At 39.0% G+C, this 27,030-nt stretch overlaps 1 long non-coding RNA gene across 1 annotated transcript; it reads left to right on the top strand.

The window, feature by feature from the left end:
- The first annotated feature begins 10,016 nt into the window (after positions 1-10,016).
- Positions 10,017-25,119, top strand: LOC121382348. The gene is made up of 3 exons (XR_005959154.1): positions 10,017-10,240; positions 10,384-10,517; positions 25,060-25,119. It is a non-coding gene; the product is annotated as an uncharacterized LOC121382348 (long non-coding RNA).
- The last annotated feature ends 1,911 nt before the right edge of the window (positions 25,120-27,030 follow it).

Below are 27,030 nucleotides of genomic sequence, written 5' to 3'. Positions count from 1 at the left end.
ATGATGGTGATGATGGTGATGATGATGATGATGGTTGTGGTGGTGGTGGTGGTGTTGATGATGATGATGATGGTGGTGGTGGTAGTGATGAGGATGATGATGGTGGTGGTGGTGAGGATGTTGATGATGATGATGATGGTGGTGATGGTGATGATGATGATATGTTGATGATGATGATGGTGGTGGTGGTGATGATCACATGTAGTAGTGGTGGTAATGATGATGGTAGTTGTTCTGATGATACTGATGTTTTTAGTAATGATAATGCTAGTGGTGATGACGATAATGGTGATTATGATGACTATGGTATTTCGCTCTTCTTCTGTTGACGTAAGCCTAATGGCCGACACGCAACAGTCTATAAAAATAAATATTTGGCGCCAAAATCCGATGATCGATTCAGTTTAATGAGAATGATGTCCGCTAACACTATTTGTTCAGGCTCCTCTAACTAGCGTGTTATCTTCATAAACTGTTACCACGGCTCTTGTCCCATTAAAGAACTGCTACTGCGGCTTTTCACTTAGACAGCCTAATCGACCAGTGTGATGCAATCAGTTAAAATAACGACCGCTCGGGCCATTTGAACATTTAAATTGCAAATTGAATTTTTTTTGTAAATCTAATATAAGGACATCGTCGATAATGTGAAGAAAATACGATTATGGCATGTCCGTGATGAGAAATAAATGCCAAAATGGATGGTTCCCCAAAGTTAAAAAAAAAGAGAACAAACCTGACCTGCTATGTTCGTTATCACGGTGACGATAATGCTTAAACCACAGTTCTTTTTCCGTGATCAGGAGATGAAGATTTCTGATTGTACTATCATGTATTCACAACTAGCTGGTATTAACAGAAAGAAAGAATGAAAGAAATGTTTTATTTAACGACGCACTCAGCACATGTTATTTACGGTTATATGGCGTCAGGCATATGGTTAAGGACCACACAGATATTCAGAGAAGAAATCCGCTGTCGCCACTTGATGGGCTATTATTTTCGATTAGCAGCAAGGGATCTTTTATATGCACCATCCCACAGACAGGGTAGTACATACCACGGCATTTGATATACCAATCGTGGTGCACTGGCTGGAACGAGAAATAGCCCAATGGTACCACCGACGGTGATCGATCCCACACCGATCGCGCATCGACCGAGCGCCTTACCACTGGGCTACGTCCCGCCCCCTTATATCAACAGCTTACAGTTAAGTCAGTGAATGAATGAATGAATGAATGAATGAATGAATGAATGAAATGAATGAATGGATGGATGGATGGATAAATGAATAGATGGATGGATGAATGAATGAAGGAGGGCAGGAAGGAATAGAGGAATGAATGAAAAGTATGTAGGCTATTGGTTGCCAAATATAGTAAATATTTGCAAACTGATGGTTTATCATCAAATGGTTGTGAAAGTCGTAGCAGTGAAAGGCCTAATTATACACACCAACATAATACAACAAAACGAACATATTCATTCTATAATAAAACAAACAAACAGTCAAACAAAACTCATTCTGTATCTCTATCTCTCTCTGTATCTCTCTCTGTCTCTCTCTCTCTCTCTCTCTCTCTCTCTCTCTCTCTCTCTCTCTCTCTCTCTCTCTCTCTCTCTCTCTCTCTCTCTCTTTCTCGCACATATACATATTACACTCTCTCATACGCACACACAAAAACACACACACACACACACACACACTCTCACACATACGCACAAACACACACACACTCTCTCTCTCTCTCTCTCTCTCTCTCTCTCTCTCTCTCTCTCTCTCTCTCTCTCTCTCTCTCTCTCTCTCTCTCTCACATACACACATACATACACACACATACATACACACACACACACATACACACACATATATATATACACACATACATACACACACATACACACACATACACACACACATACACGCACACACATACACACACACACACACACACACACACGACTTAGGCCAGGATGTTACTGACAGTTCATGTTAGTTTTGTCTTACAGACAACAATGTGGTGCACGCATCTTTTGAACATATTTACTTGGAAATATTTTAAAAAAAAGTTAATGCAGTGAATTTGTCAGTGGGTTAAGTGCAATATTTAGCTTGTCTAAAGTTATTATCAAAGTGCTGCTTCACGAGAACGATTTCCAGTAATTTACGAAATGTTAATTGTTCACCTATCGTCATGATTTGCTTTCTCAGCGCCAGTTACACCAAATAGCCACTACCGCCCCTTTTAACTCGGACACATTAATGGGCCGGGTGATGCAATCAGTTAAAACAACGGGCTATTTTGTCAGTTGAACATTTAAATTGCAAACTGAATTTTTGCCAAATCTAATAATCAAGACGTCGTCAGTAATATGGTAAGTACTTAATTGTGGCATGTGCGCTATGGGAAGCCAAGGAATTGCTGGTTTCCCATATTTCTGGCACTCCGAGATACCTTGTTACTTGAGCAATTATTGTTCGTGCTATACAGTCGGCTTTTTAAATGTTTAAACATATTTTTATTTTGTATTCAAGAGTAGGTAACTCGCGCAACTCATAGCATGGTGATTGTCATGTCACTTCTTGGAAGTGGCTGCCCTATAAACGAGGTATTAGATAGTGATTCGTGGAATTAAACACTATTTTGTCAATTGCCCATTCGACTCTGCATTGTGCAGAGATACGGTCTTGACAGCGGATAACGGTTTTGTCGTTCAGATTGAGTGTTTACAGGTGGTGAAGGTATAATCCCGCATTCATTCAGTTTAACAATATTGTCAATTGATTTTTTATTTCCATACTTCATTGGTCGTTGTTTACCGGCCTCGGTGGCGTCGTGGTTAGGCCATCGGTCTACAGGCTGGTAGGTACTGGGTTCGGATCCCAGTCGAGGCATGGGATTTTTAATCCAGATACCGGCTCCAAACCCTGAGAGAGTGCTCCGCAAGGCTCAGTGGGTAGGTGTAAACCACTTGCACCGACCAGTGATCCATAACTGGTTCAACAAAGGCCATGGTTTGTGCTATCCTGCCTGTGGGAAGCGCAAATAAAAGATCCCTTGCTGCTAATCGGAAACAGTAGCCCATGTAGTGGCGACAGCGGGTTTCCTCTCAAAATCTGTGTGGTCTTTAACCATATGTCTGACGCCATATAACCGTAAATAAAATGTGTTGAGTGCGTCGTTAAATAAAACATTTCTTTCTTTCACTGGTCGTTGCCTAACTGTTTGTCAGGAGAATATGTGTCCTTCATACATAAAGGTTGCCTGGTTTGAAAGGCCATCTTTCTGTGTGTTGTTCGAGTGATTTTATAGATGGTTTTGACTGTAAATATTAATAATACAAACATTTCCTACATATTTCGTATACCTGCAAATCAATGTGTGTACGATAATGTCAACGCAATAACTGGAGTATACTCTGAATGAATTATTCAATTTTACGTCTGCTAAACCCACGCATGAGAATAAAATCAACCCAAATTCATGCATATTTTATCACCCAAACCCTCGGGGTATTGTTATTTGTGTTTTTAAATTATCCTTAGAACTCGTTTTTTTAGTTGCTATTTACATAAAACATTGCATTGTTATTGATTTCCATATCATATATCTGGTATACTTAAAATGCAGCTCCATGCACATGTCTCCCTCATGAGATGTCCTTACCAGCTCCACTGAATACGTATTTGAAACTTGCATACAAATTAAAGGAAAAAACCCGTGTGTTTGACACTGCGGAAAAATTTTTCTTTTAATCATGGACTATTGGGTATATGGTATGGTAACTGAGACAGTTGTTTTGTAGGCTATTAAAGAAGAAAAACGCGTTTTTAGTCACATGCCGTCACATTCTATATTCAAAGATTTCTAACTTAATTATACCAAACCTATTTTGATCGCGACACTTGGTCTGTGAGAAGGAGATACGAAACCCGCTGCCGCCACTTAGACTCCTGGGAATTAGAGAACAAACCTACAAAATAGGAAGGTCATAATTGCAAATTGCATACTGATTTCTTGTATGTTACTGTCCTTCTGTATTAAAATAAAGATTAGATCAGCAAGTTGAAATATTTTCTGGCGGACCAACACGAAAAAGGACAACAAATAAGAAGACATAGGAATTCCAAACAAAGAAAATAAAACAACTATAAAAAGAAAATTAAATGGACAAAAAGTACGTCTGTCTAATTGTTCTTTCCGATTGTCTTTATTACCACCTGGCATATAAAAGATATATCCTGTTGCTAATGAGACAATTTAGTGGAATTACCAAATGTTTCACACCCAATAGATGATGATTAATTGATCAATATGCTCGAGTGGTGTTGTTAAAGGGACATTCCTGAGTTTGCTGCAACGTTTTAAGATATTATCGACTAATAAAATAGTTCTACGATTAAACTTACATATTAAATATATTATCTTGTTTAGAATATTAGTGCCTGTATATTAAACGTGTTTCTGATCGTTCTAATATTTGTACTAGGTTAATTTTCATTTTATTTCCTAAAAAATATATTTAATGTGTAAGTTTAATCGTGGAAATATTTTATTAGTCGGAAACATCTTACAATGCAGCAAACTCAGGAATGTCCCTTTAAACGAAACAAAGTTTAACTGCATTCCCACCTAGACTTGCAGACAGTGGTATCTGTTCTAACGAATTAGATATTATTATTGTTGATAAACGGGACAGTGTTTGTTGTCATAAAATGTTGTTTCCTCTGGTCAGTAAAAAAATCACAATTTAATGTTTAATTTTAACATTCAGCAATATACCAGCTACTAGTGTGCTTGAAACATGTGTGTTCCTATGGGATCCCAAGTTTTGTGTGGAACTAGGTTAGTCAACGCCACCTTCAGTTAAGTCTGAAAATAGCTTATCCCCCATTTCACCACCACCCCACCCAATTTTATTTACATTTACTTTAAGGGTGAGGAGTGGTTATATTTATATTCATGGTGTTTATGTCGATAGAAACGCTGCGTGTACCAATTTTAGCCACACATGTTACTGTTGTTGTCTATGTGATTTGATTTAGTGGGCTATTTCTCGTTCCAGCCAGTGTTCCACAACTGGTGTAACAAAGGCCATGGTATGTATTATCCTGTCTGTGGGATGGTGCATATAAAAGATCTTTTGCTGCTAATTGAAAAGAGTAGCCCATGAAGTGGCGACAGCGGGTTTCCTTTCTCAATATCTGTGCAGTCCGTAACCATATGTCCGAGGCCATATAACCGTAAATAAAATGTGTTGAGTGCGTCGTTAAATAAAACATTCCCTTCTTCCCTCCTGATTTGGTGGGATTCACCCTCAAGGCGGAAGACTTTACAAGTGCCAAGGTCGGGGAGTTTCGTTTGTTATGCATCGCTAAGGTGAGACTGTCATCATAGAGGCAGTGTTGGACTTCCATATTACACGAGCATGCCAGGCCGAATCGAGTTACACTGATGCGCCTTGTCAACAAAAGAAACACAGATTTTGTGATTTAATATTCATACGCACTTACCTAGATTCCACACCGTGGAATGGTAATTTTATTAAATATGCATTAGTCCATCATCTCACGTCTGCCTGAAATGGCTCGAGCGCCGTGCTTGCTGAAAAAGAAACCAGATACAGGCCGGCGATGCAATCAGTGTATTCACTTCTGCCACTGTCATATCGGGGCAGATTATATTGTCCAGACGTATACACTGCGGACCAGACGGACACACGCCTGATTGCATTGAGCATTGTCTAAGTTAGGCCAATTACAATTTCCATTACTGAAAACTGTCATATTTTTGCACAGACGAAAAAGGGCGAAATGTTCAGTCCGGGCTTAAGAAGAATCTATACGGGGACAAGAACACGCAATGAATACTGCAGACGGATGGGAATGTCTTCCGGAATGGCTGGTAATGGAGTTCGACAAAAGTTCGTGGGTAGATTAATGGACGTTACATTAGCTGCAGATTGCATTTTTGTTCCCCTTCCTTTATAGTGCATTACCTGGTGTATTTATTTAAAGATGCTATGCAGACAGACAGACAGACAGACGGAATCAGATGAAGACAGATATGGAGAGGCAGACGACAGATAAAAATAGAAACACAGGTAGAAAGATGGAGAGAGAAAGGGAGAAAGACACTCAACATAGGCGTACGGGATCCTGTTTTGTAAGGGTGTGTGTGTGTGGCATAACTGCCAAATAGTTAAATATAGAGTTGCAAACGAATCACTACGCATTTTGACATGGACTAAAACTAATATTATGGGTAGAATGATAAAAATACATGGTGAAAAGGTTTCAGGCCAGCTAATTTCTCCCGAATATCTAAATGTTTTGCCCGAATTTGAGGATTTGCCCCCGTCTTCTGTCTCGTACGCTTATGTGAGAGAGAGAGAGAGAGAGAGAGAGAGAGAGAGAGAGAGAGAGAGAGAGAGAGAGAGAGAGAGAGAGAGAGAGAGATTATGTTGCATTTGTGTCATGTGTAGATTAATATTAGCATACGCATACTTCAAGACGTGCCTGTTCAAATTAAATTATAACTAGAACTCATTTCGCCGGAAAACAATATCAAGTTATCTTTTCATTTATTCATTACAACTGTGAATCACACCAAAAAAATCTATTTCCACGCTTTCTTTACTTTTGATGTGTTTCATTTTCACCAATGCAATTTTGTTAATTAAGAAAATCAGGAACGCAGTTGAATGCATGCCCTGTCCGGTACTGTGTTTGGCAGTGAGCCAACCGTTCTGAAGTGCACTCACATGACACGGTTTTTAAATCAATACATTTCACCTTAGATTATGATGATAATTTTTACTTGAAACTGACAATGCCAACATCGGTAGACAAACCTTGACAACGTCCGTCTGTAAAGACATTTTTTTGTATGTTTACCAGGAACATCGGTTATCTGACTGCAGTTTACGTCATAACAACAATCATGGGCAGTAATTTAGCAAGACAGTATTAATTAAGTTTGTATTTGCCACGTTTGGCAATCACACTGTTACTTTTACGGATAGTGATAGGTCATCACTTTGAGTGTAGGTTTCGCAACCACACCGTTACTGTTACGGATAGTGATAGGTCATCACTTTGAGTGTAGTCGGTGACATCACAGCAATTTGCTTCCCGCTCGTTACGATTAAAAACCTGCTGTCTACCTCACGTTCACCCAGAAAACGCTACGGTAGCAGACCACAGTTATCTGTGAATCTTCTGCTGAGATTTATGCATACCAAACTATGGCATCATACATGCCTACCTATGGTTTAAAAATAAAGAAAGATGCAGATGTTTTTAGTCTCAAGGAAATTACAAAAAGGGCCATAAGTATAAAGAGGACTCACTTTAAATACTTTTAGTAAAATGTTTGTGCTACTTTCATCATAATGTGTCCAAACTGCATAATTTTGGGTGCCTTTTTTGACAATGTTCACACCTATACAAGCCACACACAAGCAGGAGTTGGCGATATCACACATATATTTATGGAAACTTTACTCAAACCTTACAAAACCCCTCATTTGAATAAAGGTTTAGCTATTCAGTTTTTTACAAAATCAGCTTGTTTGAAAATTACCCAAACTTATCACGCCCGTCTTTTGCCACAAGGAAAAGCCGGTGTATGAATACCAAACCTCATTAGGTCTACTGCTAAACGGTTTGCACTGCTGGTCACAGACCAATTGTCACTTTTAAAAGTAACTTCTTGGCTATCACTAAGCTTAAGAACTGACTTCATATTCCAAATAATTATCCTTCAAATATGGATCTGAGCAAAACCAACAAGCGAACTCTTTGCGCGTGCGGGTACACACGGGAGCTAACGGCATACTGCTACCTAACGTTCGCGAACTATTTGACTGGTTCCCGACGTGGCCATTTGGCTTATCGTGATGCGCATAAACCTAGTCTAGCGGACGTTTTTTTTTTACCGCTCTATCTGGCTGAACTCAGCTCTGGGCACCGTTCCACGAAACGATCTTAACCCTAAGATCACCTTAAGTGCTGTGACGGAATATGCTCTTAATTTGTTTTCGCCTGTGGCGATATTAATTGTTTTAGAGGGCCGTGGGCAGTTCCAATATGCACTTAAGCCCAGATGGGCAACTTTTTACGTGATACCTTTGCGCGACGGTCGTCGAGCTTTTCTAATACACATCCAGCGCAGATGCGGAGGCCATGTGGCCAGTAGTTACGTAATACCTCCGCGAGTGCGGTTTTTACAACCGTGATTTTGGCGACTGGCGACAGAATGTCTGGTCATCTAAGAAAATATACCGACTCTGGGAGAGGTGGAAATATCAGATGATAGGTGAGGTACCGCGTTGTGCCCCCAGGCGATATTCGCTATCTCTGAGAGTTTTGAATAAATAGCTAGGGTTTTAGAGATATCGGGGAGAAACATAGGAAGGCTTCCAGGGATCGCTGTCGTCCGGACTGGTAAATAATTTTATTTCTGCTCTGTGTATAACCTTCATGTGATTGATGTGACTTTAAATATTTTAATACTGTATTATACCAATATTATTTAGACGGTGCTGCCGGTCATCTGACGCAGTATACTGTAGGCTCACAGTTCTGATATATATATATATATATATATATATATATATATATATATATATATATATATATATATATATATATATATATAAAGCTTATCCAGTCATCCTAGAGGACCTAGGTAAACTGTAGGTTATTGTCTTTATTGTGATATGTACCAGTATTAATTCTGTGTTACAAGATTATTGAATGAGTAGTTAAGGGTTAATTAAAAATTAACCAGTTAGGAATAGAGTTGTAATTCCTTTATTAATTAAGTTCTCCTGGAAGCGTTTCTCAATTATCACACGTTTGGATGTTGTGTCACGGTGAAGTGATTAGCATATTGTGTAATCTAGACACCTAGAGATTAACTAATTAAGTGATCAGTTCTGGGTTGTTATTATTTGTTGTTGTTAATTAACTACTGCGGCAGTACATTTGTCAGCGTAGGTTAATACAGATTCCAAAGTGTATTGTGTTTTTGTTGTTTTCTAGTGAACTAAATGTGCTATAATAATATATACTTTATATAAGATCTTATCTCTGATCATACCTAGGCGAGCCAGCGGGTATAACTGCCTGCTATAGAGAGATCTAATAGATATACAGTTAGGAGAGATATTTGGACAATCGTGTTTCATTCAGTTAAGGGTATTATAGAATCCCCGTGACAAGTGCATAGCTACCTTATGCACTTAAGGCGATCTTAGCGCTAAGATCGCTTCGTGGAACGGCGCCCAGGTCTATTTTTAAGGGCGTATCCGTGTCGCAACGTCACAGAATCTTGTTTAACGATATTGTAACTTTTAATATCTAAATGTGTTACAGGTTTGTAGATTAAGTAAACTTAGTGTCCATTTTCACGAGTTGCAGCAAGGCTAAGATAAAGGGTATTTAAAATACTCCTTGATGCTGATCGACAATAGTATTGTATGTGGTAGTAGCAAGTTTTATATCTTCTTTCTAGTATGTCAATCTCGCAATTCTCGTCACTATTATAATTATAATTATAATTCTAAAGCAGCACTAACTTTCGTGTACTGTATTTGTTAAGCCATTGGACTTCAGGTTGGTAGGTTCGCTCCCCGATACACGTTCACATCCAGAGCGAGTGTGATGCTAGGCTCAGACTATTAACTTTGATGATGGAGTTGGACAACTCGAGGGTCGTGTTGTAATTTTCTTTGAATTTATAGTAGGCTATCGACCAATTGCGGTGTCAGGTTATTCCTGTCTTAAATAGTATGTAAAACTAGAGATGTAGACCTATGTGTAAGAGTCCACAATTCAGTTTATTTATGAAATTCGGTTGTTATTGAAACTTAAAGAAACAAACCAAAAGCACCAACATAATTTTGAGTGGCACTTTGACAGTTTCCGTATTTCACGGACGTTGGCAGAAATTGTCTTATTACGTCAACAATACGATGACGTTTAATATGATTATGGACATAAAAGTTGCTTAACGTACATTTGTTTCTGTATTTAGATTAAATTCAGAAAGATATGAACGGTATCGCTATTTTACGTCTATGGACATATTTTAAGTGTACAACTAAACATAATATTATTATTTATTAACTTGCTTGGTACTCGTTTATAATATATTAAAGATGGCGGAGCTTGCACAACGGTTAACTGCTATTTTAATAATGCTCTACAGTGTGGATATTACCAAGACAGGTCAGTGTATTTAGTACAGTAACATATCTGTAAAATATTTATTAGTGAAATAACATTGTTACTTTATTAGTGAAATAATAAAGTTACTTGTGAAGATGACGTTTGAGGGGCGGACAATTGTTGTTGTTTTTTTGTTTTTTTAGGGAACGTTTAAAATGGATAACGACAGTATTCGTGTAAACCGGCCTTGGTGACGTCGTGGTTTAGCCATCGGGCATAAAGATGGTTCGCAGCCCGGTACCGGATCCCACCCAGAGCAAGTTTAACGACTAAATGGGTAGGTTTACGACCACTACCCACTATTCTTTCTCACTAACTACTAACAACTAACCATTGTCTGGGACAGCGTGCATGAACCTTAATTGGATATAAGCACAGGAAATAAGTTGGAATGAATGAATGAATGAATGAATGAATATCAGTAGAGTGAGCCCTTCCCCTACACACGCGCCTGCTTCTGAATATTACAATGGCGGATAATTCAACTGGTATCGAAAAATGGCATGTATATATGTATTTATTTTTCTTGTGAAATGTAAAGATCCTACCCTGAATTACGTACCCATTAAATTTACATCCAAATAATTTTATTGCCTACTAAATTTGTAATACTTCTGAATTCAAAAAGGGCTATCGGCAGGTTAACACGTGACGTCACAATGTAAATATAAAATGCATCTCCGAATTGATAAAATACTAGCTGCTATTTTGGAAAAAGTTAAAGTTTGTTTTGTTTAACGAAACCACAAGAGCACATTGATTTATTAGTCGTTGGCTAATTCTGACAGTCTTATACAGGAAGCCCGCTACTGGAATCCATTTATAACAAGGGATCTTTCATATGGATCATAACACAGAGAGGATAGCACATACCACGGCCTTTTGGTACACCAGTCGTGGTCCACTGGCTGGATCGAGAAATAATCCAATGGGTCCACCGACTGGGATTGATCCTACACCGAACGCGCATCAGGCGAGCGCTTTACCACTGGGCTACGTCCCGCCCCTACTCTTTTGGATACGCGAGGGAATATTTTCTGTTTTATTGTTCGCCAAGGACTCTCGATGAATCCACTGAAAACACGAGGAATCGATTAACATGTACAGTGAAATCTCTCAAAACCGGACCCTCTGTAAACCGGTATTCCCTCAAAACTGGACATTTTGTGTGGCCCCTTTTTAAATATCTGTACAGAAGAGAACATCTCTAAACCAGATACCTCTTAAAATGGACGTTTTACTTGGTCCCGAGGGTGTCCGGTTTAGAGGCGTTTCACTTTAGTTCTTTATCACAAACACAAGTAAACATAGCGAAATAGATCACATGCCGTGTTGAGTATACTTCTTTATCACAAACACAAGTAAACATAGCGAAATAGATCACATGCCGTGTTGAGTATACTTCTTTATCACAAACACAAGTAAACATAGCGAAATAGATCACATGCCGTGTTGAGTATACTTCTTTATCACAAACACAAGTAAACATAGCGAAATAGATCACATGCCGTGTTGAGTATACTTCTTTAATGTCGACGGGTTGTTTTAAATGTCTCGATAGTTTTAAATAAGTGTAGTCGATATTGTAGGTTTAAAAAAACAACAACAAACAAACAAACAACAAACAAACACACAAACACACATTTTGATTACGTCGGACATATGGTGAAGGACGACAAAGATATATACATAGAGAGGCAATCCACTACCGCCACTACAGGAGCTATTCTTTGAGATTAGCAACTAAGCAAGTGAAGTTGTATACGTGCCTTCCCATGGCATTTATTACACCAGTTGTGAGGCATTGGCGATGAGGTATAGCCTAATGGGTCCACCGACGGGGATCGACCCTAGACCGACTGCGTATTAGGCGCGGCTTTATAAACAAAACGTATCCAGAATGAGGTTTATAAGAATGTTATCCTCCACACACATACACACCAAAACCAGCTTATGACAAGGTAATATTTTCCAATAATATTGCTTAGTGTGGTCAATATTTCCGTACGTTCACACGGCTTATAATTAATGCATATGTTTTCGTCTTTTGCACGATTTTCGGGGTGGTGCGTTAATATTTAATTCGCAGCCAAAGTTGTCTTTGTCAGAATAATCGGTTTAGAAATCGATTCGGTCGTTTGGGAGTTCGAGTTAGCGGTATCTGTAATCTAAGCACAAAGCGAGCGGCACACGCCTAAAACAAACATTTAATCGTCATCTGCATGCCTTCGTCTTCTTTGAGTCAAGACGTAGCAGAACAGAACAGAACTTTGTTACACCCAGGCCATTCCGTAACGGCAACAGACGGACACACGCAATAGATGGGATGAATGTGATGAGATGGTTTTACAGGAGGATGGAGTACAATGTATATATACGAAATAATATTTGTTTTACAAGATGAAGTATATGCTTAATAATACATAATACATGGTACATACTTGTATATAATAGTAACGGTAATAACCATAACAACAACAACAGTAGCAGCAGTAGTAATAGTAGTAGTAGCAATAGTAGTAATAGTAGTAGTAGCAATAGTAGTAGTAGAAGTAGTAGTAATAGTAGTAGTAGAAGTAGTAGCAATAGTAGTAATAGTAGTAGTAGCAATAGTAGTAGTAGTAGTAGTAGCAATAGTAGTAATAGTAGTAGTAGCAATAGTAGTAGTAGTAGAAATAGTAGTAGTAGTAGTAGTAGTAGCAATAGTAGTAGTAGAAGTAGTAGCAATAGTAGTAATAGTAGTAGTAGCAATAGTAGTAGTAGAAGTAGTAGCAATAGTAGTAATAGTAGTAGTAGCAATAGTAGTAGTAGTAGTAGTAGCAATAGTAGTAGTAGTAGTAGTAGTAGTAGTAGCAATAGTAGTAATAGAAGTAGTAGCAATAGTAGTAACAGTAGTAGTAGCAATAGTAGTAATAGTAGTAGTAGCAATAGTAGTAATAGTAGTAGTAGCAATAGTAGTAGTTGAAGTAGTAGCAATAGTAGTAATAGAAGTAGTAGCAATAGTAGTAGTAGAAGTAGTAGCAATAGTAGAGTAGAAGTAGTAGTAGTAGTAGCAATAGTAGTAATAGTAGTAGTAGCAATAGTAGTAATAGTAGTAGTAGCAATAGTAGTAGTTGAAGTAGTAGCAATAGTAGTAGTAGAAGTAGTAGCAATAGTAGTAGTAGAAGTAGTAGTAGTTGAAGTGGGGCGGGACGTAGCCCAGTGGTAAAGTACTCGCTCGATGTGCGGTCAGTCTGTGATCGATCCCCGTTAGTTGGCCCATTGGGCTATTTCTCGTTCCAGCCAGTGCACCACGACTGGCATATCAAAGGCCGTGGTATGTACTACCCTGTGTGTGGGATGGTGCATATAAAAGAATCATTGCTGCTAATCGAAAGTAACCCATGAAGTGGCGACAGCGGGTTTCCTCTCTCAATATCTGCGTGGTTCTTAACCATGTCTGTGATGCCATATAACTCTAAATAAAATGTGTTGAGTGCGTCGTTAAATAAAACATTTCTTTCTTTCTTTTTAGTAGTAGAAGTAGTAGTAGTAGTAGTAGTACTAGTAGTAGTAGAAGTAGTAGAAGTAGTAGTAGTAGTAGCAGTAGCAATAGCAGTAACAGTAGTCAGTAGTAGTAGTAGTAGTAGAAGTAGTAGTAGTAGTAGTAGAAGTAGAAGTAGAAGTAGTAGTAGAAGAAATAGTAGTAGAAGTAGTAGTAGAAGTAGTAGTGGTAGTAGTAGTAGAAGTAGTAGTAGTAGTAGTAGTAGTAGTAGTAGTAATAGTAGTAATAATAATAATAATAGTTGTAGTAGTAGTAGTAGTAGTAGTAGTAGACGTAGTAGTAGTGGTAGTAGTAGTAGTAGTAGTAGAAGTAGTAGTAGTAGTAGTAGTAGTAGTAGTAGTAGTAGTAGTAGTAGTAGTAGTAGTAGTAGTAGTATACATTTCACGCATATACATGTATCTGTTCTCATATCAAGACAAAATAAGAGGTTGGGGTTAATGGGTTAGTTTTGTTTTGTATGAGGTGTGAAAAATATATTCGGGAATTACGAAAAAGACGACTACATAATGGGATTCATCACCAATGTCAGTTTCATCACCTACTAGTAGTGTACAATCAGACAAAAGACTAGTGAATGATTACAGACGACCTGGTGGAATCTAGCTTCCAAGTACTGGAAATATTAATTAAAGAGCCAAATAACCTTGAAAATTTCATAATTTGATTTAATCTAGATTGTATATTTGTATTTGTATTCTGTATTTGTTACTTTTCACATCATGTGACAATCACTCTCCACCATTATAGTGTATATACTGTATATATAGACGTGTGTTTATTATATGTGCTGACGATTTGTAAAACATAAGGCAATAAGTAGACTTGAAACGTAACTCTATTTAAAGTACTTTTGATCAGGGCCCGTTGAACTGTCTAATGACGTCACACGCATACAATTTGTATGACGTTGCCATGACGTTGTATGACGTTGCCATGAAGTCTCAGGCTTGAATTTAGACTATAAAAAGTTTCATCAGCACAGGGGCTTGATTGTCAGAGTTAGTTGTTAGTCCACACTCATTTGGCAGAATCGTGATGTCACTATCGATTGTAACCAGTATTGGGACACGGACGCAGGTCCTACCAGCCTTAACCCTGATTGTTTAATAAACTACGTTATAGTCAAACGCAGGACTCCGACACATGGGCATGGAATAGCTTGGATTTGTTCAGTGTCGCGAGCACTTGCTAACGATATCAAGTGTTCCTGTCCAGTTACAATTCATTATAGCATAAAAAGAAAACAAAACCAAAACCAGCCGAGAGAGTGTTGCATAAAGGCCACCGAGCACTCGTGTTAACTGAAGGCGCGAGAAATGTTGTAGAGCGCGTTTTCTATGATCTAGATAGGGGTTTGCGCATGCGTGGTAACGGAAGGCAGGAGAAGGTTATAGAACGCGTTTTCTATGACCTAATTGGTTTGTGTGCGTGCGTTTCGACAGAAGACAGGCGATAGCTTGTAGAACGCGTAATCGATGACCTAGTTGGGATTTTGCGCGTGCGTGTTAACGGAAGGCAGGAGACAGCCTGTCTACCGAACGCGTGATCTTTGACCTAGTTGGGGGTTCTGTGCGTGACAATCGATGAATTACAGCCGTATTTGGGGCTGCTCCATTCTGTGATGCAATTTGTTACATTATAAGCGGGCAGAGTGATCGGTGGCGTACAATTACGAATTACGTCGCGGTAAGTGTCACTCGTTCGGCAACCCAATGACCAGATATGTACGATGCCTCAATTTTTTTTGAACAGTTGCGCCAATTTGCAGAGCCGTAATTATCCTGAAATAACTGGGTGACAGGGGCAGTAGAAAAAAGAATCACATCTTAGTAATTCAGCATATTCACAATCTACACGAAAAAAAAAAAAGAGTTATTTTTCGGAGGGACAAATGTCCGCTGTTAGATAAGAAACAAGCTACAGGCACGGCGGAAGCAAGTAGACATTGCGGGGGGCGAACTGACTCAGATCGAGGGGGCAAAGCAAAGTTTCGTGCCTGATCTATACAAGTATTTGTAAAATGATTAATTAATCATCGGCACATACCACGGCCTTGAGCGGGACGTAGCCCAGTGGTAAGGCGCTCGCTCGATACGCGGTCGGTGTGGAATCGATCCCCGTCGGTGGGCCCATTGGGCTATTTCTCGTTCCAGCCAGTGCACCACGACTGGTATATCAAAGGCCGTAGTATGTACTACCCTGTCTGTGGGGTGGTGCATATAAAAGAACCCTTGCTGCTAATCGAAAAGAGTAGCCCATGAAGTGGCGACAGCGGGTTTCCTCTCAATATCTGTGTGGTACTTGATCATATGTCTGACGCCATATTACCGTTAATAAAACATTTCTTTCTTCTTTTTTTAATACCACGGCCTTTGTCCAGTTGTGGTGCACGGGTTGGAACAAGAGAAAAAGCCAGTCAGTTGAATGAATCCACCGAGGTAGTTCGATCCTGCGACGCACTCAACCGACTGAGCTAAATACCCCCCCCCCCCCCCCCCCCATTGTACCACGACTGGTATATCAAAGGACGTGGTATTTGCTATCTTGTCTGTGGGATGGTGCATATAAAAGATACATTGCTACTAATGAAAAAAATAGCGGGTTTTCTTTTTAAGACTAATATTATATCAAAATTACCAAATGCTTGACATCCAATAGCCAATTATTAATAAATCAATGTGCTCTAGTGGTGTCGTTAAACAAAACAAACGAAAAAACAATGAATTGGCATTTGAAAAGAGAGTGATGTGTGCAATCTTGTTAAGATTTCAGAGCCGCATAACAGGCTATTATGAAATACATCCTACACATTCATCCCCGCCAGTCCGGAGGATAAAGGTCTGACTGTATTGTGTTTGCTTTTTGTTGTTATTTCGTTGTTTTTTTTTTTTTGTTTTTTTTAATTGTGTGTGAGGGTTGTTTATTTTTAGGGGACGTAGTGTGTGTGTGTGTGTGTGTCTCTCTCTCTCTCTCTCTCTCTCTCTCTCTCTCTCTCTCTCTCTCTCTCTCTCTCTCTCTCTCTCTCTTTGTTGTTATTTCGTTGTTGTTTGGGGTTTTTTGTTTGTTATTGTGTGTGAGGGTTGTTTATTTTTAGGGGACGTAGTGTGTGTGTGTGTGTGTGTGTGTGTGTGTGTGTTTCACTGTGTGTATGTGTGTATATGTATGTGTGTGTATGTCCGTGTGTGTGTATGTGTGTGTGTCTATGTGTGTATGTATGTATGTGTCTGTGTGTATATATATATATATATATATATATATATATATATATATATATCTGTTTGTATGTGTGTGTTTCTCTGTGTGTCTATGTGTGTCTCCGTGTATGTGTCTCTGTGTGTGTGTCTGTGTGTGCGTCTCTGTATGTGTGTGTGTGTGGGGGGGGGGTCTTTATCTTTGTTTTATTTGGGTTTCTTACTATTAGTTTGTTGTTGTTTAGGGCGTAGTACCTCTTTCTGCTAAAACCAAAAGACTGAACAGCAGGTTTTCAGGATAATTGTATACACGCTTAATGGTTTAGCATTTCAACTTATTTCGTGCTTATATCCAATTAAGATTCATGCACGCTGTCTTGGGCACACACCTCAGCTATCTGGGCTGTCTGTCCAGGACAGCGGGTAAGTAGTTAGTGGTTAGTGAGAGGGATGAGGGTGTAATTGCTTTACACCTACCCATTGAGTCGTTAAAACTCGCTCTGGGTGGGAGCCGGTACCGGGCTGCCACCCCAGTACTTACCATCCTGATGTCTGGTAGCTTAACTACGACACCACCGAGGCCGGCACGAGCATTAAACATATGTTTAATTCACCTCAGAATTATTTTTAAAAATTGGATCTACCAAAATATTATATTAGTTGAAAAGGTTCTCACCCTCATAAGTTTGGACGATTGGAACCGTCCATGCAACCCACCCAGACGTGTGACTGCGTCAGTCAGCAGTATATAGTATCTTTATTTCACACTCATGACAACTCTGCCGTAATCATATTTTATTTGGCACCTTTGCGTTCATTAATCACAACCGTAGCGCGGCGCTAATGGAAAATAACGAGACGCAGATGCTGGGCATTATTTTTACTGTTCGCTATAGTCGAGTAATTAAACAGTAATCAAGGCTTGAGCGAGACTCAGTAGGAAGTCCTTACGCCGGTGTATCCGTTTGTTCGCTTCGCTGTAGTTAATGCACCCCCCTCCCATTCGTCGCCTGTTCGTGCTGACATGTTTAGGTACTTAGCATACCAGTCCCACCGTAATGGCATCTCTAATGTCTATGGTATGTATATATTAGAACATGTGCTAACCACTACAGGGAGGAAGTAGACGAAGATTGGGGGTGGGGTGGGGGGAGGGTAATACAGGTTATTAAAGACTGTAAGAATCCATCACATGCGACCGGTGTCTGAACCTTGAAAGGATATAGGCACGTAAATACAGTTTACTAATGCTTGGCTCACACTGCTAACTGACAACACAACGCTGTCCAACGTTCTGCTCTTACAACTTCTACGACTGTCCATTTGCTAGTCTGAGCGCTCTTGCAACTCGTCGTATACCCCATTAGTTGTTAATGTGAGCGCACCCGTCGTAAGTAGGGAGTTGGGTAAATTGCAACGCAACCGTCGAGTGGGCCAAATTTGTCGTGACGGTTGACAGTATGATCCTAGCATTAGACTGTAAGAACTTATCATATGCGGCCGGTGCCTGAACCTTGAATGGAAATATAGGCACGTATATACAGTTTATTAACTCTTACTATATGCTGTCACGTGGGGTAGAAAAGGTACATCATCGGTAGTAGAAATTTCGATCTGGGACGAGACTTGCCGAGGGTTTACTTTTGTTTGGCATCCCACATGACTATGCATGATGCAGACAAAGATAGCTGAAAAAGGTCACTTTTTATTTGACCATTTTATCATAAATAAACTATACTATCGTATTTGCAGTATTTGTGTCATTATGTTAAGTGAAACATTTAATTTAACACTGTAATTTAACAAGATAATATTTATAATGCTGGCTAGAGATTTGTGAAGCTATCTTAGCACTAGGATATCGTAAAACCGTCGTAAACTATGACGTCACAACGACAAATGTCATAGCTTAAGACGGCTTCGAAAATCTGAGCAAAGGTTTTTACATCACCAATTCAAATACTGCAGCAGGCTTGTTGAAGCTTATTCTTACCAAATATGAACTAGTATCCAAATACCCCGTCGGTGCGCCCATTGGGCTATTTCTCGCTCCAGCCAGTGCACCACGACTGATACATCAAAGGCCGTGGTATGTGCTATCCTGTCTATGGAATGGTGCATATGAAAGATCCCTTGCTGCCAATCGCAAAAGAGTAGTACATGCAGTGGCGACAGCGGGTTTCCTCCTTCAATATATGTGTGGTCCTTAACCATATGTCTGACGCCATATAACCGTAAATAAGATGTGTTGAGTGCGTCGTTAAATGAAAAATTTCTTTCTTTCTTTTTTCTGGTTTTTTAAAATTAATTTCTTTTCTCTTTTTTGTTGTTATTTTTTACATTTATTATTTTTTGTTATATTATTGGTTTTATTTCTTTGTCATCAGCCATACATCATAATTACCAAGTGTCTGACATGTAATAACAGCTAACATCAGACTTAATCTGACGACAGCGGTGTAGTTTTTAATGATACATTGTCGTGTGTGTGTGTGTGTGTGTGTGTGTTTAATTACAAAGCTAGTGGTTCAGGAAGTCCCCGCCTTGCGTCTTGCAAACCTGAAACCAACAGCGGCGCTAAGCTTCACTGACATTATTATCTGTAATTTCCCGTCATACCCAGTCCTCGTCCTGCATCCCACGCGGTTACAAATCCAAACTTTATCTTCTTTGTCCACTGATGCACAAGTGTTATAAATACAAGGCCGGACCTAGCATGATATATCTAGATGGGGTGGCAGTATAAAATAATTGTGGTATAGGCTATCATCATACAAGCAATCAGAGCACGGTCATACGAGGGGGCAGTATGAAAACATTTTGGCACATTAATATGGGATGACAATATAAAAATAATTGTGACACTGTAGTGCCCTGAATTGTAATAAATTACCTGAATTGTAATACCTGCCTTGAATTGTAATAAAAACTGCCCTGAATTGTAATACTGACTTGAATTGTAACAAAACTGCCGTGAATTGTAATACATCAGGGCAATTCTTTCTTACAATTCAAGTCAGCTAGTTGACTTGAATTGTAACAAAACTGCCCTGAATTGTAATAAACTAGCTGACTTGAATTGTAAGAAAGAATTGCCCTAATGTATTACAATTCGCGGCAGTTTTGTTACAATTCAAGTCAGTATTACAATTCAGGGCAGTTTTTATTACAATTCAAGGCAGGTATTACAATTCAGTTAATTTATTACAATTCGGGCACTGTAATAATTATGGGGTGGCAGTATAAGACGAATGTGGACAGTTTAATAAGTGATTGCAGTATAAAATGACTTCCTGCACAATAATATGTGGTGGCAGTATAAAGATAATTGCAGGACAATAATCTAGGTTAGCGGTATACAAGCAATTGGAGTAGAGTCATATGATGGGGCAGTATACAAATATTTTGGCACAGTAATATGGCGTAGTAATATAAAACTAATTGTGGCACAGTAATAGGGGCGCCAGTATAAAAAGGAATTTGGCATAGTAATATGTTGTTGCAGTATAAACCGAATTGGGACGCAGTAATATGAGATGGTAATATAAAAATAATTGGACCCAATGCTATGGCCGTATAAAAAGAATTGGGGGTAAAGTGATATGGTGGGTGGCAGTATAAAAATAATTGGGGAAAAGTTATATGGGGTAGCAGTGTTAAAAGAATTGGGGGAAAGTGATATGGGGTGGCAGTATAAAAAGAATTGGGTCAAAGTATAAAAATAACTGGGGTACAGTTATATAGGATAGCAGTTTAAAACGTGCTGCGGTATATGTCCCTTTCTTCTTCTTCTTCTGCTTCTGCTTCTTCTTCTTCTTCTCCTTCTTCTTCCTCTTCTTCTTCTCCTCCTCCACCGCCTCCCCCTCCGCCTCCCCCTCCTTTAGTCAGCGGACGGCACTCCTTCTTAGCACGAATAATAATAGTCCATGAGTTTGGACCCTATATTTTGGCTTCCGGTACTACTATATGGAACGAATGCTCATAATGTGTTTGATTTAGCAAAGCGTCGTTGATGTCCATTTATCAACTACAAGATCATTTTTATTTTGTATACACTCATCACACACATATTCTTTCCCGAGTCAACATTATTCCTACAGCGAGGAGTCGACTTAGTACGAACATAAAACCAACCATTAATGACTACATGACCCATGGCGTTAATGTCGAGCATATGCTGTAAATGGGTGTATTGCTGCGAGTGCTACATGCTTCATGACGTCATTAAAGTCCCCGCAATGCTGATAATACGACCAACTAATGTACGGGTGCGACGTCCATGCATCCCGTGGGTGTTACGGTAGGTTTAATTTGTAAACAGCTTTCCTTGGTATTGTGGTGCATGTTGGCAGATAGTACTATGACCCAACTGATCAAAGAGAAACACCAATAAATTGCAATAATGGTCAGAGCACTTCCGGAAATGGATACGCGGAGGAACAATAAACCAGAATAGTGTCTGGAGAACCAGCTGGAGTTAAAGTTTGTTTTGTTTAATGACACCACTAGAGCGCATTCATTAATTAATCATCAGCTATTGGATGTCAAACATTTGGTAATTCTGACACGTAGTCATCAGATGAAACCCGCTACATGTTTCCATTAGCAGCAAGGGATCTTTTATATGCACATTCCCACAGACAGGAAAATACAGCTGTGGTGCACTGGTTGGAACTAGAAAAAGTTGTAGTAAACATGCTTATGCTGGTGGTTGTGGCAAATATAGGGTTTAAAGTAACCAGCCAGATAGATGAGGTGTGTGCCCAAGACAGCGTGCTTCAACCTTAATTGGATATAAGCACGACAATAAGTTAGAAGGAAAGGATAGCGCAGATAACGGGAAGAATCTTTCAACTTGTATAATGTAAACATTTCTTAATTGTCTTGGCATTTGTTTAACTTTCGAGAAGTGGATGTTGTGACAACGAAGTCATTAATTGTTTTACGCACTTTATAGCATGCATGCATCGCAGTTATACATTTGTAAATTACAATGCGCTGGTGATATGTAATGTTGAAAGATATGGAATATTTCTGTATTGTTAATTCTTCGTGTTCAACTGTGATTGGGAAATACAACACCACACCCACACAATAACTTCAATTATGGCTTGAGATCAAATAATGAAATAGATCTAACGAGAAATTAATTTCATAAATGAAGTCAGTTTTGTGTTTCACAATACAGCCATTAGTATGAGACGAATTTCAACCGATTCTGTCAAATCCAGTTGAACTACGAGACACATGTCTCTATAATAGATGGTTGACATTTTAAAAGGAAAGAAGAAAAAAGAGTATTTGTTTAAAGGCGCACTCAACAGGTTTTTATTTAAAGTTAAAGATCACACGAATACTCAGAGAGGAAACTCGTTTCCGCTACGCCATGTGCTACTCTTTTCGATTAGCAGCAAGGGGCCTTTATATACACCATCTCACAGACAAGATAGCACATACCACGTCAATAAATTATCTGTCTGTCTGCGTCTATCTACCACTGTTATTTTTGCATCAGCTGTGGAGCTTTGGTGGAATGATGGAGGCGAGACATAGCTCAGTGGTAAAGCGCTCGCCTGATGCGCGGTCGGTCTAGGATCGATCCCCGTAGGTGAGTCCATTGGGATATTTCTCGTTCCAGCCAGTGCACCACGACTGATATACCAAAGGCCATGATATGTGCTATCCTGTCTGTGATGGTGCATATTAAAGATCCCTAGCTACTTGAGAATGGAAAAATGTAGCGGGTTCCCTCTCTAAGACTATATGTTAAAATTACAAACTGTTTGACATGTAATAGCCGATGATTAATAAATCAATGTGTTCTAGTGGTGTCGTTAAACAAACCAAACTTATTAGATACGTTTTAAAACAACAGATAAATGGTATCTAACAGCCACTCGTGTAGTATTCTCTATTCTCGATACCATATCATTTTGCAAATATTTTGCAAACGGCTAGCAAAAATGCAAGATGTTTCTCTCCAACGTATGGCAATAACGAAAACAAGTGTGATGTGGTGACTGTTGCTGAATAAAGTACCTTACTGTTTCTCTTAACGTTTTGGGAGGATTGTTTTGTTTTTGTATTTGTTCTTTGTTTCTTCTCTTCTTTTTTTGTTCTTTGTTTTGGCCACGTTAAAATCAAGGCTAGGCAGCCGACAACCAGCGCGCGCACGTGTGTGTGTTTGTGTGTGTGTGGTGTGTGTATGGTGTGTGTGTGTGTGGTGTGTGTGTGTGGTGTGTATGGTGTGTGTGTTTATCTCTGTGTGTATGTGTGTGTGGTGTGTGTGTGTCTGTGTGCGTGTGGTATGTTTATGGTGTGTGTGTGCGTGTTGTGTCTGTGTGTGTGGTGTGTGTGCGTGTTGTGTCTGCGCGTGTGTGTGTGTGTGTGGTGTGTATGTGTGTGGTGTGTATGTGTGTGGTTGTGTGGTGTGTGTGTGTCTGTGTGTGTGTGTGTGTGTGTGTGTGTGTGTGTGTGTGGTGTTTGTATCTTTGTTGTGTCTCTGTGTATGTGTGTGTATGTGTGTGAGTGTGAAGTGTTGTGTGTATTTGTCTGTCTGTGTTTGTGTGTGTGTGTGTGTGTGTGTGTGTGTGTGTGTGTGTGTGTGTGTGTGTGTGTGTGAAGAACAACTGGTGTGACCTTTTGCTAATTCAAGTTATTGTAGTCATACAACCAAATAATCTTCCTTGCGCGACGAACTCCAATAGCGGCCGTGTAATAATTTCTTCACTCGCATACATGTAGCTACAAAAATAATTTCATTACAGCCAGACACAGAGAACGACATTAGAAAACGGTTTAATATGCATATTTTAAGCAATATAAATAAGGAAATCGAATTTGCTTCAATTGCATTAATTTTATGGCGCAATCATTTTTCCGTTAAATGGCATGCATGTCAATCTAGTCTGATGACGTGACTTCGCATATGCAAGTCGTGCATACTTAGGTAACTGTTACTGCCAGTAAATCAAATCAGGTGGTCATTTGCATGAAAATAAGCGAAGTGGATTTCTCATAAATACGTTACGTCGCATGCTAATCCGTGCTTTCGCCGTGCGTCGCTTACCAGTCTAAAATCACCGATAAATGAACTTCCGGTTTGACCTCTCAATGCCGCCTGTGGTCAAAGCGATTCACAAAAAAGCCTACACCTTTCCATATTTAACAGGAAATTCATCTCCAGTGACTATTCTCCGTAATATTTACAGGCAGAATCTGTAATCGTGAAAGCACAGCCTTGTAAAACGAATCCAATTTCCTGACGTTAATCTTAGGGCATGACATAACAGGGAAAAGTGAAAAACTGAACGATGCGACATATTTGAAGGGTTCCATAGATAAACATTGCATAATGTTTTGAAGGGCTCGCTAGAAATATTCGGAACTAAATACCATACGCAAATACAATAGACACTGTTTAATGTATCCTTTGTGATTGGTTTTATCGTTTTGATTTTTTTATGTTTTTATGTTGAATTTTGTGTTTGGGTGTTGGTTGTATTTTGGATGTGTTTTTTTGTTGTTGTTTTTGTTTGCTTTGTGTTCTGGGTTTTTTTTTTTTTTTTTTTTTTTTGGGGGGGGGGTTGTTCGATGGGGTGGGATGAGAATGGGATTGTTGTTACTTTTGTCATAAAACTTAACAATGTGTTTTGATATGACTCTCAGCATATGCATAATATATCGGGTGATTCATAAAAGTCTTTTGGGTTTGTTTTGTTTTTATTGTCATAAACCTTAGTAATGTCTTTTAATTTAAATGTCAGTATAGTTTATACTATATCAGGTGATTCATAAACGACGTCTGTTTGTTTAAAGTTGAAAGTTGCTCAGTATTGTATTGTCCTATTCACTCGTGTGTGCGTGTATGGTATAGCTTATCACAATGACATTCTACCTCATTCGGAACTGAACTCACGATATGTCTTACGTGGAACAATAAACGTGGAACATCACAAATGCACGTTGATGTCGGTGGCATGCATACATACCCTTAATAGCATTTAATATAATATGTATTAAGGCATGTTCATTAAACATACACACATATTCCATGATAATAATTGAACTCTTTCTCGTTCCAGCCAATGCACAACGACTGGTATATCAAAGGCCATGGTATGTACTACCCTGTCTGTTGGATGGTGCATATAAAAGATCCCTTGCTGCTAATCGAAAAGAGTAGCTCATGAAGTGGCGACAGCGGGTTTCCTCTCTTAATATCTGTGCGGCCCTTAACCATATGTCTGACACCATATAACCGTAAATAAAATGTGTTGAATGCGTCGTTAAATAAAAAAATTCTTCTTTTATAATTGAACTTCTTGCATGTTGCGTCCCAAACATTTAAGGGCCATTTCTATTTTCATATAAAAATATCCTTTTTGTCCTGTTCAGAACACTGTTAATTGCAAACAAGTTTAAAACTATATACAGCGTTTGATTTCTACAATCTTCAAACATTTTAAAATGATTTGCATTAAACAGTGTTCCGGACGGGACAAACAGGAGACCCTTGTGTGAAATGGTTATACGTATTTATATTATAGCAACTTATATTACAGGGTCGTAAATAAGGTTTACACCGTGTTGAGAGGTTGGGGGGGGGGGGGGGGCGGGAGGGAGTTAATGACTCAAAACTGCCACGCGTAACACAAGCTGCCTGTGAGCTGACGTCAGTATAATAAAAATGATTCCATCTCTTGTCAGCGTTATAAAGCCGATTTCACAGTGTTGTATCATAATTAAATTCTCAATGTAAAACAATATTCCTAAACAACTGTGTACTACATATAGCCATGTACATGCACAAAACGAATACTTTCGTCATATACTGAAATACCAAAATAACGCAATGGGTATTTTATCACTTTTCTTATACAAATGTCATATATATATTAAGCATGTGGACAAATGCCATATTGAAAGATGATATTGTTCAAATCGGGGGAAAGAATTATTAAATGTGTTTGAAAGCAAAAACCCCCACAACAACAACACAATTTCGTGTTCACCGCAACAACACAGTAATTTTTCAACATTACTTATCGTAAAAACGTAAAGTTGGTTTTATTTAACGACGCCACTAGAGCACATTGATTTTTTATCTTATCATCGGCTATTGGACGTCAAAGATATGGTCATTCTGACAGGTTTTTTTTTTTAGAGAAAACCCGCTGTCGCCACATAGGCTACTCTTTTACGACAGGCAGCAAGGGATCTTTTATTTGCGCTTCCCACAGGCAGGATAGCACAAACCATGACCTTTGTTGAACCAGTTATGGATCACTGGTCGGTGCAAGTAGTTTACACCTACCCATTGAGCCTTGCGGAGCACTCACTCAGGGTTTGGAGTCGGTATCTGGATTAAAAATCCCATGCCTCGACTGGGATCCGAACCCAGTGCCTACGAAGTTTATAGGTATTTTTCACTATTAATTAAAGCCGTTTGTTTTAATAACTGAAATCAGACATATTTTATTATTTAGAATATCCATTTCCGTTCACCATTAGTCTTTGTGGTCATGCTAGTGCCATGCAATACATTGTTAATAATTCTAAGAACGTTCCTACATTCTGAGAAGTAACGGTTATGAGGGACGAACTCTGGTATATTTTAAGATGGTCTTTTTCCCCGTTTTAACGCCACAGACTCTTGTTTCATTCTGTTGTAACTTTATCCAGACGCGTTACAGGTTTGTATAACCAAACATAGTGTCTATTTTTACAGATTCAAACTAAGATCTGCGACTTCAATATATCCAAGTGATCTGACGAAATTGCTGCACCCCGAATGAATAATAAACCAGTTATGAACGCTGAAACCTGAGCCGAAAACACATATTGTTAAAAACGTCTAGGGTACCTAACTCCCGTGTCTGAACAAACGAAGGATTTATCAATGATTTCTCTATATCTACAATAAATCCAAGGAATTCCTTTAAATATACTTCTCATAGTAAATTTATAGATTCATGCACAATAGCTATCAATGAAGCTCTTGGTAAATAAGATTCGCGCACCCTCCTCTGACCGGCCTCGGTGACGTCGTGGTT

Source organism: Gigantopelta aegis, chromosome 9 (genome assembly GCF_016097555.1).
Source record: "Gigantopelta aegis isolate Gae_Host chromosome 9, Gae_host_genome, whole genome shotgun sequence".
Lineage (NCBI taxonomy): Eukaryota > Metazoa > Mollusca > Gastropoda > Neomphalida > Peltospiridae > Gigantopelta > Gigantopelta aegis.
The sequence above is the reverse complement of the archived record's forward strand: the minus strand, read 5'-3'. Positions and strand labels throughout refer to the sequence as shown.